This window comes from Ruditapes philippinarum, unplaced genomic scaffold (assembly GCF_026571515.1).
Source record: "Ruditapes philippinarum isolate M1 unplaced genomic scaffold, ASM2657151v2 ctg7898_1_1_1_1, whole genome shotgun sequence".
NCBI classification, from domain to species: Eukaryota; Metazoa; Mollusca; class Bivalvia; order Venerida; family Veneridae; genus Ruditapes; species Ruditapes philippinarum.
The window spans coordinates 6,905-22,493 of NW_026867032.1; the positions used below are offsets into that span (position 1 = coordinate 6,905).

Genomic DNA, 15,589 nt, shown 5'->3' on the forward strand with positions numbered 1-15,589 from the left:
TTTTATAACAAAAACTAATGATAAAATGAAATGAAGTAAGAGGTACGTAAATTAAATTGATTGAAAAAATCATTACGTACTGCGCATTTTACAATAAAGTTACAACAAATCGGTAAGAACCATAATAAATTTACTTATGAATAATATTTATTTATAAATATTCATAGCTCCTTACAATTACAATTATAATCAAAACTTCAATTAAATACATAAATTAACATGTTCGGTTAATTTGCAATAGCAAAACCTAAATAAAAGAGTTTTTTAAAATTTAATCTGAAAAAAATTTAGAAAATTCAAAAAACAAAAAATTACTCCCAAAAACTAAACCTGAAAAAAATAAACTATTTCAATAAAAATGTTTTTTAACAAATCAAAAATTTATAAAACAAAATTTCACTAAAAAATTAAAATTTCCCCTTGTCAAGCTGAAATTTTATACAAATAAAATTTTTGTCTTCACCGTCATTTTGACCTTTTAAAATTTTCAGTGCTTGCAAATGTCACTTAAATTTTAGAATATGAAAACAAACTGAGTATTTAACGGAAAAAAAGATGGGAAAAACAAAAAAATCGTTTGCACGAAAAAAAGCTGGACCGGGAAAAATGTTATGTAAAAAAAAGGCCCCCGTCTTTCAAATACAGACATAATACATAATCTGGTTTTATAAAACAAAAATGTAACTTTTTCTTTTTCTGAAAGGATTTTTGCAAATAACGGCAAAATGTTAAATTGCGACACATGGAAATTTATGCAAACCAAAAAAATACTCTAAATAATAATTCACCCGAAAATCTAAAATTAAAACAAAGATTTTGATGCAATTACATCAATGAATTAGGTAAAAAATGGGTTTCGGGTGAAAATATAATGCTATTTTACAAATGTACATTTCCCACTTTGTGACATTTAGCCCTTTAAAATAAAAATTGATAAATTTTTTTAATACAACAAACGTGAAAAAGAAAATTAAAAAAAATGTTAAGTAGAACACTGTACACCATTATTCCGTAACCACCATAAAATTATACATTTACACTCTACATTATACCCTGCTTAAATAATCTGACCTATGTTCTCTCTACCTGGGAATTGCTCTAATCCTATCTGTTAGGGCTGCAAAAGCAAAGACCATCTCATTATTCTAGAGTTACTTAACTTTGCCTTGTTAAGATACAAAAGCGGCTGGTGATCTGTCTCTAGAATAAATTCCTTACCAAACAAGTATCTGTGAAATTTAGAAATTGCGCCAAACAATACCAAGGCACTCCTTCTCTATTACAGAATACTTCTGTTCTCTTGGTAACAACTTTCTACTGGCATAAGCTACTGGAAATTTTCTCCTCACCTTGTTCTTGAAGTAATACAGATCCTAATCCACAATCAGAAGCATCAAACTCTGAGAATAAATATCTTGTCTAAATCTGGAAATTTCAAAAATGGGCGGACCGGTCAAACTAGCCTTAAGAGTCTGAAAAGCCCTTTTCCTGACTTTCACCCCATTCAATACGAATTTGGTTGAAACTTTTTTGTCAAATCGGTCAACGGAACAGCAATGGCGGCAAAGTTAGGGTATGAACTTCCGCCGGTACCAAACACAACCCCTAAAAAATTGCCGGACTCCTCGTTGTCGTGGGTCTCTCCGGTTCCCTGATTGCCTTGACCCTTACTGAGAACACAGGTTCAATGGACTTACTCCTCCTATCATATGACCTAAACATTTCCAATTTTTCAAAAACATATGAAAACACTTGGACGGTCTAGCAGTAACAGCCTAGACTCTCTTTAATTGGGGTAAATAACTCATACAATGCATTGATATGCTCTGGCAATGTGACTGTTAAGACCAAAATATCATCTATAAAAACTATCTGAGTGATCTAGATCTTTCAAAAACCTTTCTCATCAGTCTACAGAATGTTGCAGGGGATTGACTAAACCAAAGGGCAATTTTCCGGAATTGAAAAGTCCCCACGGGGTTTCAAAATGCGGTCAAAAGGTTTTGCATTGTCAGACAAAGGAAATTGCCAGTATCCTTTACTAAGGTCAATTTTCGAAAAATACCTGTATTTTTGATAATTTCGAAAATATCTGTTCCATATTGGGCATCGGTTCCGGCATCAAATACCGTGCATTTATTGATCTGTCTAAAATCAATACAGAACCTAATCGTGTTATCCTTTTTCCTGATAAGGGACAATTGGACTAGGAAAACGGAGCGTTAGAAGGTTCGATAACTCCCAACTCTAGCATTTTATCAACTTCTTCCTTTACTATCTGCTGTGAGTGAAAGGAATAGGATAACCCTTAGTCCTTTACCGGTTCTGACGTAGTCAACTTAATGTCATGCTGAACTAATGACGTATTTCCGGGTATATCTGTTAAAACATCTGAAAATTTCTTTAACAAGGTTGCAATCTGAGTCTTACAATCTGTTGTAAGTCAGGATTGACCTGAACATCTTATATGTCTCTTGAACCTTTCTTCAATGGACATAACCAATATGTCACTATCATCTTTGGTAACTTGTTTCTAAACTAACATCTTCCTCTAATCTTCATACCCATTTTCCGCTTCTACAACAGCTGCATTCCCTTTCCAAATGCACCTCTCGGGTTCAAATTTTTCTTTCAACATACCCTTCAGCTTTTGGGCATGGAAAAAGTTTTGATCTTATTGTTCCCTATGTCACCGTAATCTTAATTTTTTCACACCTCGGAAATACAAAGGGACCTTTCCATTGAACAAAAAATTTATTGGTTTTGTGGTTGAAAGTCTTTTTTCCCTTCTTAAAATTCTATCTCTAGTTTCCGGTTTTTAAACTTTCTTACCTTACTGTTTTCTCAAATTGCGTGTATTTTACATTACTTTCTATTTTTTGAAAATAATAATCTGAAAAAGTTGTCTTAACTTGTTTCTTTTTTTTCCTCCAAAAACTCTCTAAAAAGGTAATAGGCCTCTTTACTACGCCCTATAAAAAAATTCAAATGGCGGAATCCAAATTTCCTTGTGGGAACTTCCCGATACGCAAACAACATAGCATTCAAATACTTATCCCAATCTGTAGGTTTTTCACTACACATCCGTTTCAACATCTGTTTTAAACTACCATTAAATTTCTCCACTAAACCATTACACATCGGATGATACGGTGTAGTTGTTAACTGTCTAAGAGATAGCAACCTACTAACCTCATTCATAATCTGTGAAGTAAATTGTGATCCACAATCTGTAAGCATTTCCTCTGGAAACACCTAATCTACTATACATGTCAACTAATGCTTCGGCTACTCTTTCAGTCTCTATACTAGGCAATGCAATTGCTTCAGGATATCTGGTAGCATAGTCTACCATGGTCAAATATATCGGTTCTTCCTATCAGTCATAGGTTCGATCGGACCCAACAATGTCAACGGCAACTCTCTTAAATGGAGTATCAATCAAAGGCATCTTACCTAAAGTTACCTTACTTATTCTACCTTTAGAAATAGTACGTTGAGCAAATATTTTCAAGACTGACAAAAATCGCAACCCCTACAAAAACACCGGCATAAAAACCCCCCAAGACTTATCACTTTTTCCTAATACAAGATTCCTGCCAAAAACGAGTTTCGCCTCTTTTAACCGTTCCCAAGATTTTAGGAAATTAAGCCCACTTTCGTCACCCTTTCCCGCGTAAAATCCTAAAAAATTATTTACCTGAAATTCCTTTTCCCCTTTTCCCCCTTCAAGTTTCTAAGTTTCCTTCCTCTGTTTCTTCTACATCCATTAAGAACTATTGCCTGCTGCTTCTCTAAAACTCTACATTTTTTATGTCTAAATCTGTGAGGAACTTTAAAATCCTTGGCTTTAAATTTTCTCTGCGATCTTTTTTTCTACTGCTGAAACTAACTTACCAAAAATTTGTCTACGCACCCCCTTTTTACCGATAAATTTCATCATTTTAGGATTACTACACATTTTTGCTTCTACAGTCCCCCGTAAAACGGAATCAAGATCAATTAACGCCTTTAATTGGTCATACCACAAAGTACTTTCATCGTCTGGACTTCCCTAAATATTTTTCTTTTTTTCCCCAAAATTTTTCTCTTAAAAATGTACACCCATACTTTTGCAAATATAAAAATTTCCCTTTAAATTTCCTTAGTTGGACATGAATTTTAGAAAATGTACCACGTCTTTAAAAACCCCCAATTTATCAAAATATACCACTATCTGTCTCGCATCGAAATTTCGAAATTCATCTTATTTCTTCCTTACCCTACTCCCACCTCTATAAACCCCCTCGCCTTTTTATTACCTTTATAATATTATCTTCTTACTTTGGGTTCATTTATTTGGGGTTTATGTTTTTTCCCCCGCGAGCTTTATTTGTAGCCTTATTTCTACAGAAAAATGCTGTATGCCCTAAACGACCACAACATGTGCATTTTATAACCTTCAATACTGCTGAGATGCTCTACCTCTATTTACCAGTCTATCGTTACCCTCTTTGCATACGATAACTACTACCTTGATTTCTATCTACAGGTCTACTCGGCAGTGCATAAGGCTTAGCTCTTTCTTTAATTCCATGATTCACTACATACTTCGGACCTCCTCTAGTCTTGGCAAACAAATCTGCATCTTCCGCTACTTTCACGGGCTGAAAACAACTTCTTACTACTGAGGTTCTGATATAGTTCTCTATTGCAGATATCTAAAAATTGATCCCTTATTATGAAGTCTAACAACTTTTCATAAGTCTTCTCCACCTTACTCAATCTTAGCCAACCATCTAAGTATCTAGAAATTCTAGCTAGGAACATCACAAAAGTCTCGATTTTCACGGGGCCTTTCAGTCCTAAACTTCTTCTTATACCCATCATCAAGTCAACTCAAACTGCCTTAACAAAGGCATCTTTCAGCTTATCATAATCCATCCCTATCTTCTAATGGAAGCCTATCAAATACCTCCCTAGCAGTACCTTTTAAACAGAAACGGTAAGTTTAGTGACCACATTTTCATGTTCCCGAATTCTGAGCAGACGCATAAGTTTCAAATAAACATTCAAATACGCATCCATAGGAATCAATCTTTTCGTCAAATGGAGTCATCTTAACCTTAACCTTACCCTACACTCTTCATTTACCTAAACATAATCTAACTCTATCTTTCATCTTATATTCTGTATCTAACTTCCTAGCTTCTGCTTCCTCCTTCTCTCTTTTCTAACTGACAGCATAATCTAACTTCTCCCTTTTGCAACACTAGCCTCAATTACTTAACTTCTCTCCTTTCCATTCCTATCTCTATTTTCTAACTTTCCTTAGAAAACTGGAAATTTATAATCTAACTTTTCTTTTTTCTAAAACCTGTTTTAAATTTTAACCTATCCCTTTCCCCCTTCTAAAGTTCCTTTTCCCTTCTAATTCCTTTTGAACCTGTTCTAATTCTACCATCCTTCTCAGCTTCTAACCCACTATGTCTTCTTCCGTCCCGGTTGTCCTCTTTAAAAAGTTTTTCCCAAAAACCCACTTTACCCAAATCCTGCCTACCTTTATCAATATTTACACTAGTCATTTGAAATTTTTAAATTTTTTTCCCCACGTAACCAACAAAAAACAACTTTAAACAAGAAAATTTTACCGGAGGTAAACAATGAAACAAAGTATCTTAAAGGGGGAACACTAAACCCTTTAAAAAAAAAAATATTCATTTGTACAAAACACGGTGCCTAAACACTACACTTCATGAAAAACCATTAATTAACCATTTTCCTTAGCCTATAACAAAAAGTACTTCACTTACACATCAAAAAAAAAATTTCATATTTTTAAACCATACCTACCCACAACACTAGTTTTAAACTCATCTAAATATCTCACTAAGGTTGTTAAATAATAATTTTTTAATTTACAGTAGAAGTAGGCAATAATTAAAACGTTTAAAATACTTTAAATTTAAATCCAAAATAAAACCCAAAAACCAATGTCCGTACACTTACCCAATGCAAAAAATAAAAGGGATAGGCCCGTTTCAAAATACTACAGACACAAAAAAACCAAGTAAAAATTTTAAAAGCACAAAAATTAAATGTTTTCCTAAATAAAAGAACAGTTTCTTTATCTAGAAAAATACACAAGGCGGGTGACCTTAAATTGCAGAGTGTATGTGTTGTATATGTGTACTCCGGTGTTTTTACCGAAAGGTCACTTTCAGATTACAAAACTGGTGGTCTCATCATAAAGTGACACCAAAAGGAAGAAAAATTGGACCGAACTCACCCCTAACGTCAAACGGTCCACTGTCGGGTCTGTGTGGCTGTTATAACCTCTCAGCTGGATAGCTGTCACACACACAAGTCCGTTTCATTTGTCACGGTATCAATCTGAAAATGTTAAGAAATTATAATCACACGAAATATAAAAAAAAAGAAAATAATTAAAAGTGATACAAAATTTAACTACCTTTAAGTAAACTAAATTTAACTTTTAATTGTTAATAAAATTTGCAATAGCGAAACACTAGAATAAAAAGAGCTTTTAAAATTTAATCTGCAAAAATTTAGCAAATTCAGAAAACAATAAATTACTGCCAAATAACTAAACCTGAATCAAATAAACTATAATTTCTAATAGAAAATAGTATTTAACGAAATAGCAAAAAATTTATGAAACCAAAATCACTAGAAAATTAAATTTACCTTGTACAAGCTGTAATTTTATGACAAATAAAATTTGTCTGTCACCGTCATAGTGGACCTGTATAACGTCCAGTGCATTGCAATATGTCACTTAAAATTTAGTCAATATATAGCAAACTACTGAGTACTAAGCGGGAAAACAGATCGTGCAAAACATGAAAAAATCGATTTGCACGAAATAAAGCTGGGACGGCGGGAAAAATAGTTATGTAAAATAAAGGCCCGTCTTTCAAATACAGACATAATACATATATCTGGTTTATAAAACAAAAATGTAACTTTCTTATTACTGAAAGGATTTTTGTGAAATAAACGGCAAAATGTTTAAATTGAGACATGGAAATTTATGCAAACCATAAAAATACTCTAAATAATAATTTCACCCGAAAACTCTAAATTAAACAAAAGATGATGCAATCTCACATCAATGAATATAGAGTAAAAATGAGGTTCGGCGTGAAAATATAATGCAATATTTTACAAATGTACTTTCACTTTGTGACACATGTTTAAGACCCGGCTGCACTGGTCACAGAGGTAGAACAGAGGGCTGGCCAACAGAGTAAAGGTGTAATAAGAATATAATAAGAAAATATGATATGATATGTAAATAGATAAATATGTGATGGTTACAGATATGGTATGTGCTGGTACATCCACTAGTAATGTAATGATATTATACATCAGATAATATATAGCTGATGCTGCAGGCTACATTTACATGATACATATGTTTATGGTACAATTATAACACTTTAATGTACTCATATTATTATATACTAGTGCAGTTTAGTAATCAGTGTGAAAAAAAACATTTGAGTTTGTAATCAGTGTGAAAAAACATTTGAGAAAGGAAGCTAATTTTCAATATTTTAGCTTGAAATATGAGTGGGATCTTTAAGTTTGAACTTTTTTGCCCAGACAAACAGAATTGTGAAATAGAATAACAGATAATGAAGGTTTTATATCAGAATGCAGGTTAGTCACTTTATTGTCAATCATAAAAGAAAAAAAAATTTGCAGAAGTTATTTAATGTTTTCAGTAATTATTTAATTTGCTTTTAAAAGCCTCCAGATGAGCCAAATTATTTTAAGAAAATCAAGCATGAATAAAATGAGCTCAGCTTTCAAGAAAAGAAAAATATTCAAAAATTCATGTAATAATTTACATGTTGTGTGCTTCATATTTCTACTGCATGACTTATCCAGTAAGGGAATATACTGCATATTTTTGATCTCATCGGATTAAAAGTGCCGTTTGCAATGTGAAAGTTATTTTTTTTAATTCACTCTACTATATTTTACTTTTAAATACATTTTTAAAATTTTCATAGAAATTAGCATGAATCTTGAGGAATTCTGTTTTGGTTAAGGGATATTTATCCTGACTTTTGGACATTAAGTAAAGAATAATTGAGTGCAACACATTTAAATGTGAGAATTGAAAAAACTGCTGAAGTGCAGTTTTTGTTTGGGCAGTGGTTCCATTACAGTTCATAGAACACACTCAATGAAATAATGTCTGCACTTTTCAACATCATGTTTTGTTTTCATTTCTCTAGAGGAATCTCTTTGTTTCCAAATTGAAATATCAACACTTCTAGTGTTGTTTTCTTTCTCAGTTAGATTATCAGACATTGAACACTTTGAGAGGAAAAAAATTGGGGTGAGAAGTCTCAATCAATTTAGTTTAGACAGGGAATTACCATGTAATATCAATGAAGAATGATCTATCTAAATCAGTGATGAATCCTACAATGAAGCAGAAGATACAAAGCTTAAATCACCATATCTGTCAACAGCTGTTGTCAGTGTATGTGAAAAATAAATAATCACCAATCTCTGTCAACAGCTTCTGTCAATATAAAGTATGGCTTTGGATATTATTTTTTATTTTTTTAGCTCCTTACTATTTGAAAGCATTCTGTTGTTTTAAGTTAGTGAGGTTCCACACTTCATTTCTCTTTGCTGACTTTTGTTGCCAAAACATATGACTCAACTTCTTATCATTTTTAAGTCAGTTTGCAATTTTGAGTTTGAGCCTGGAATGTTTAAATAACTTAGTCTATAAATAGTCAATTCAGTACACCTTTTTTATGATCATTAACGCTCCTCGGACAGTCTCATGTCACAAGTAATTGTAATCACCTATTTTATGATAGTTTCATGTCATTAAATAAATGTGAGCATTTCTTTTTGACAGTTTCATGTCATTAAGTCTCATGTCAAAAGTATATAAGCACATCTTAATGATAGTTTCATGTCATTAAGTCTCATGTCACAAGTAATTGTAATCACCTCGTTTATGACAGTTTCAATTCTTCAATAAGTCCTCTCAATGCGTCAAATCTAACACTGTAAGCATCTTTACCAATAACAACACACATACTCTCTTTATTGCGTCAAACTCAGCCGTTAAGAACAGGCTAAACCAAACATGACCGACTCTTATCTAAAATCTTAACCATACTGTTGGGTTCAGATCCCATCCACTATCTAGTAGCTCAGATTATCACTTCTAAGCGTACAAGAAGCCATAGCTTTCCGCGGCACAGAATAATAAATCATTCTACCAACAATGTCCATAGTTCTTCTGTCAACATGTCGAAAAAATCATAACACAAAACAACAAACTAACAAAAAAAAACCACCCACGCTGACACTTAAACATACAGACAAATACGCAGATGATGGGTCATCAAAAATGCAATCAAACCTATAGTTAATGTAAACAGATACCGTGGGAATTTTTATTTACTATAGTTAGGCACAATTTCCATGAATTTTCGTGGCATTTCATTGTTATTGACAGATTATTTTTTTTAACAAGATGATAGTTTCATGTCAATAAGTCTCATGTCACAAGTAATTGTAATCACCTGTTTTATGACAGTTTCATGTCATTAAGTCTCATGTCAGAAATAATTGTAATCACCTCTCTGTAACATTTTCATGTCAATAAGTCTCATGTCAAAAGTAAATGTAAGCACTTATTTATGATAGTTTAATGTCAATAAGTCTCATGTCAAAAGTAATTGTAATCACCTCTTTATGACAGTTTATGTCCGTAAGTTTCATGTCAAAAGTAAATGTAATCACCTCTTTATGACAGTTTTGTGTCCTTAAGTTCATGTCAAAGTAAATTGTAATCTCTTTCTATGAGTCTAATTTTGCTGACTTGAGTCACAAAATGACTTTCTATGAAACTCTTTTTGGCACAAATAATTACAATCAAATTGTTACCAAATATCTTTCAGCAGCTAGGTTAGCCAATTTTTCGCACAACTGCTTAACAGAAACAACAAAGCCTTATAAACTTTTGAAAAATCACTTAACATTCTTTTCAGGCTTACTGGGGGGCCTCAACGTCTCAAGGTCAACTCATTTGACAAGAATTGTGATTACTTTACTTCTCAGAAGTAATAATTACATGAGATCTCTTTACAATTTTAGATTTTGTTTAGTGTGCTTGTTATTTATGCTGCATACTTAATAATGAGAACTTCGGTTAAGGTCGATCGGACTTGTAAAAACTTCAACACATTAGGACTTGAAGTCATGAATAGGTTTCAAGTTGATGACAAAATTTCAAGCTATTGACGTGTACAAAGCAATTTTCAAAAGGCATAACAAAAGGAAAGGGCAATAACTAAACCAGCTTATAGTAAATTTATCCCCTTGTGATTATCACGTGACACAGGATGACGGAAGTTCTCAAATGAAAGTAGTTCTTACTATTTACTTTCAAATACCACTACGGCAATTTGAATGGTAACAATTAAAACATTTTATCAAACACTTAATTGCATATAAAGGCTGTTAGAACACACAGCTGTGTAATTATCACCTGTCACACAAATTGATCGAAATCATTTGCTGCCAGAAAGGTGTGGAAAATGTCTTGAGATTCAAACTTATCGAAGGACTTTGACTTATTTGTGGTAAGTTGTACCCGTTTTATTCTATACGGACCATGAAAAAACTTTGATGCATCAAAAAATTTGACACATACAATTTTTAACTGGTATATAGGTTTTTTATAAGGAACATACAGGGAGGAAAATTACTTTGACATATCCAGACATTCAACTACTAGTAATCGAAGTTCCACTCAAAGAAGTTCTACTGTAGTTGCTTATACTTATAATTGCTTATAGTCATCTTTTATAATAGTCTCCAGCTTGTTATTATTTATGATATGAAATTGCTTGTAAAGGGCTAATGACAAATTTGTTTTTTGCATTTTGTTTGACAGATAACTTTTATGTTCAAGACATAATGTGTTTATGTCTGTCTACATGGTCCTTGAATATTGTCAATGATTGGTTTATGTTTGCATCAATCCTTAGAGAAATGATTAAATTGTATAGATATTTAAATCATTATATTAATATATTACAAAGATAACCTTCAGGTGATATAAGGGATGTATAGAGATGAATAGATATTTCTGACTTGTTGACATGAAAATTATATACAGAGAAGTAAATGGCCATTAGATTATTTGTTTATTTACAAGGCTTGAAAAGAGCCTTTCTTTATCTGAATATTGTTTAAGACATGACCAGATTAACAAATGGTCAGGGCCCTCTGTAATTGTAATTTTATGCTTGTACACTTACTAGGAATATTTGATACAATCTGGCTCTAGATTAAATGAAGTAATACTAGTAAACTCTCGGTATTTTGTATCAAGTATACAAATTGGTGATGCATTTTTCAATAAGGTTTTGCAGGTTTCTGATTATCATAATTTGTTTATTTTAACAGTTGAACATTCTCGGATATTTCCAGTTATTTGTTTATCTAGAACAATCACTGCAATTATTTTATTGTAGCAGTCAAACACAATATAAATTGCAGTTAACAATTGGTTATTTATTCTGTCCTAAGTCTGTTTCTGTATGATTGTGATTTTGAAAAGAGAAAATGGTGCTCAAAATTTTTTGCCTATTGGTTCATTGCAGTTAACATATTATAGTTCCAGCATAAATTGAAACAAACAAAAATTGTTGAATCAATAACAGTATTAATAAGTAATTAATTATAATAATAGATGAAACAACAGTAATAAAAAAAGAAGACAAGCTAATAACTAAAGCAAATTATTAATGAATATTGGCAAAAAGTAACATTGGGGAAGTTGTGAATCTTTCCTCATTCTTTCAGCTTAATATGATAGTTGATTAGCTTGCTATTAAGAATATTTGGTATGACAATTTCTGACTTTGTTCTGGTAAATTATGCTTGTGGTAATCAAGTATGCACTTATTACCAATTTGGTATGACAATATCTCATTAACAGTTTAACTGAACAGATGGTATTGGCTGTAGTGTAAAACCTATAGAAATATACCAGAGTAACCTTTCACACAAGTATTGTTAATGTATTTATGTGCATTTCATGTCACAGACCACAAGATAATTTGGCATTAATCAAAATCATTGAATAAATTGCATGAGATACAAAGGCACATTTGATCCTAGTTTATTTGAAATAAAATGCAGGCAAATGAGCAAATATACACCTGCATGATGCTGTTTATTATGATACCTTCACCTATTTTCTTGAAATGGTTTTAGTATATTACCACAAAATGTGTTTTTGAGGAAAAAAAGTTATGCATGCTTATAGATATTTTGTGCATATATAACATAAAGTTTATACTAGATAAATCATTATAATGGTTAATCTTTAGGAAACATCTGTCCTACATTCTATTCTGAATTTGTTTACTTGGAAAACATTTGATCATTAAAAATTTGCTTAATCTTAACTAAGATAATGTATTAATATTTTTTTCTTATTTCTACTGGAACATTTTATGAATATGAGGTTATCACATGCTCTACACAGTGTCTTGAAAAATAAACAGTTGTCAGGTAATGTAAACACTATTACATGGAACATAAGCATCCTGTGTGATGCTTGGAATGGTGAGGTAAGAATATTGTTTGCCCTAAAGTGATTGCCACACTGCTTAGTTAATTATGCTGGTGAAATTAAAGATATGTCTGTAAGATAAATTGTGTTTTAGTATAAAGGAATAGAAATGGATATCAAAGTACCTGATTTGATGTATTATACAGGATTATTGTGGTTACTGATATCTTTGATATGATAGTGATGATATATTTGATGTAGCAGGAAGTGCTGAGAAATTACTTACACAGGGAAGACACAATGTTTCTATAATGAGAAAGTCCATGAATCAATTATATTTTTTTATAGATAATGACTCCTGATAATTTTTATTTTGTGATGTTTTAAAAGATATGATTATCTTGTGGTGAGGAAGAAAGAACATTTAATTCTGGAGGATTGTTTTCTTAGAAACCCAATCAGGCTCTATTCCAGTAGTCTTTACCAGAATCATTCTCTGTCAAGTTGAGGTAATTTTTCTACTCTATTTTGTTTGTAATATTTGATCACTAATAAGGGCAAGCATCTTACTTTGCTTTAAAATTCTGATGGTTTTCTGCTGTAAATATTTGAAAGAACAATATGTTTGAGAAGTGATAGTTTCAGTTTTAAGTTTATTGAGCTCCTTGTAAAATTTTGAGAGAGCATACAGTGATCGTGTTGTCTGTCAGTCCGTACGTACCTACTTCCCGAATTCTTGTCCTGCCCATAACTTCTTTATTTGAAGTCGGATTTTACAACTATTTCATAGAAATGATCACTGCATGACCTTGCAGCAAAATCGTTGTCCGCCTATAACCATCGTTATTTGAGTTGGATTTTACAACGTATTTCACAAAATGATTCACAATTGAGACATGTCGCGGGCCACATGGGTTGTTACTACTTGAACTCGTCTGTAAACATAACTCTGAACTGAAAGAGATATATCTTCTGTGTCCAAAACTTTCGGGAGCATCCACCCGTATCAAACCAGCTCTTGTTGGCAAATCAACAATGAACATTGTCTTTGGCCATTTACACACATACACTATATGGCAAAGACATTTAAAATCAATATAACTATAAACATGTTTAAATTTTACACTAATACAATCAAACAAATGGTTAGAAAATACAAGTTAATAAACAACCAATTTTATACTTAAGAGACAAGGATTTAACAATTCGTTCAGAAGCTGTGAGAAATTCCAAATAATTGTTTCGACATTTCATTGACTCATCTAGAAATTTCGCTATTTTAAAAAGTTTTTTATTTATTTTTTGTTGACAATATAGCATTATTGTAACCACTAAAAAGACTAAATTTTCCAAACAAAAAAGTATTTAGTGTTAGAAATTTACAGGCAGTAGAAGTACAAATATTTGAAAAGTTATGATTCTTGTATGATTTAATCAGCTGATTGAGTTTCTGTGTTGTAAATAAAACAAAGATTTTATTTGAAAGATTAAGAAATATAATGAAAACTTAGAAAATGGTTTTAAAGAGATTTGATCTAATCCATCAATTCAACTTTCTGCCAACATTATATAATATATTGTATTTCTGCAGACACATTGGAGGTTCAATGTCTTCTATGGTACATTTATTTACTGTATGCAAGTTTTCTTAGACCTGAAGATTATCAATGACTTGTAAAGAATAGCAATACTTTATGATGCATGAACAAAGGTAATTAGAAAGACTTGAACAGAACAGCTATACATATAGCTATGATGATATAGTTTTTGGTAAGTCAGACTGGAATCATTTATGTTTGAGTTATCTTTCAGAAGTTAGCTAGTTTAAAATTTAAAAGTTCCCCTAAGTGAACAATTATCTTTTATTGGATGTAGAAAATGTTTGAAGGTTTGTTACATACATGTAATTGAATTTTTGCTGAAATTGTTGTATATTTTTTTCATTAATATTATGTTCTATGTAAATAAGAAAATTCATCAACATTTTGTGGTGACACATTGTAACATTTTTATGGGACTACTCTAACATTTTTCGGGGACATACTGTAACATTTTGTGACACTTGCTGTTACATTTTGTGGCGACATACTTCAACATTTTGTGGCGACATACTGTAACATTTTGTGGGGGCATACTGTAACATTTTGTGAGACTTGCTGTTACATTTTGTGGGGACATACTTAAACATTTTGTGGGGACATACTGTAACATTTTGTGCAGACATTTACAAGTAAGATTTTGTTGGGCATATTGTAACATTTTGTGAAGACAAACTGTTGTTTTTGTTAGACCATGAACAATTGTGACATTTAAGTTGAATAATTATAGTCTTATCTTGGAAATTATTCAAAGATTTATTGTATTAAATATTCTAAAATTTGGAAATTCCCTTGAAAGCTTCAAGATGATGCAAAAAAGTCTACATCAAAATTTTAGAAAATTTAATATATTTTGACATTGAGAAGTTTTCTATCAGATAAAACAAGTTTCAATCACAATGGTGATCTGTTTTGATTTACAGAGTAAATATGTTATGTGAGATATTCTATTCCCTGTGTGTTCTTTTACACCTTAAATCAGAAGACATTGTCACTTATCATCAGAAGAATCTCAGGCAAAATATAAGAGAATTTCTATACCATGCATCATAACACTTCCTTAACAAGATGCATATATGGTCCCTCTGGAGTTGATTGCCCTTTGATTTACACAGTTCCAGAGTTCAATTCCACAAAATTTGATTGATGTTCCCAGAATACACCTATTTTCCACCTCATTACTTAGAAATTGAATATTGTAAAAGAGGGAGATTGAAGAAGACAAGCTGCAGCAATGGAAGTATAACTTATGTTCTTATTGAATTGTTATGGTGACAACTGCTAGAATACTGTGAAACCTGTGCTAAAGACCACCTGACTAAAGAAAATTGTACTTTGTTCTAATATGCAACTTCATTCTGAATAATTGTCAACTACAGGTAAGATTCTGTGTATTATATAGACAATATCTTAAATATCT

At 31.8% G+C, this 15,589-nt stretch overlaps 1 protein-coding gene across 3 annotated transcripts in view; it reads left to right on the forward strand.

Moving 5' to 3' along the window:
- Window positions 1-7,501: 7,501 nt before the first annotated feature.
- LOC132734574 (transient receptor potential-gamma protein-like) overlaps window positions 7,502-15,589 on the forward strand; it is a 110,991-nt gene continuing 102,903 nt past the window's right edge. For 2 of the 3 annotated variants that reach the window (XM_060721340.1, XM_060721346.1), the window contains exon 1: window positions 7,502-7,665. The gene's annotated coding sequence lies outside the window, so the exon portion shown is untranslated. The remainder of the gene's footprint in view (window positions 7,666-15,589) is intronic. The other variant, XM_060721345.1, reaches the window with a different exon arrangement.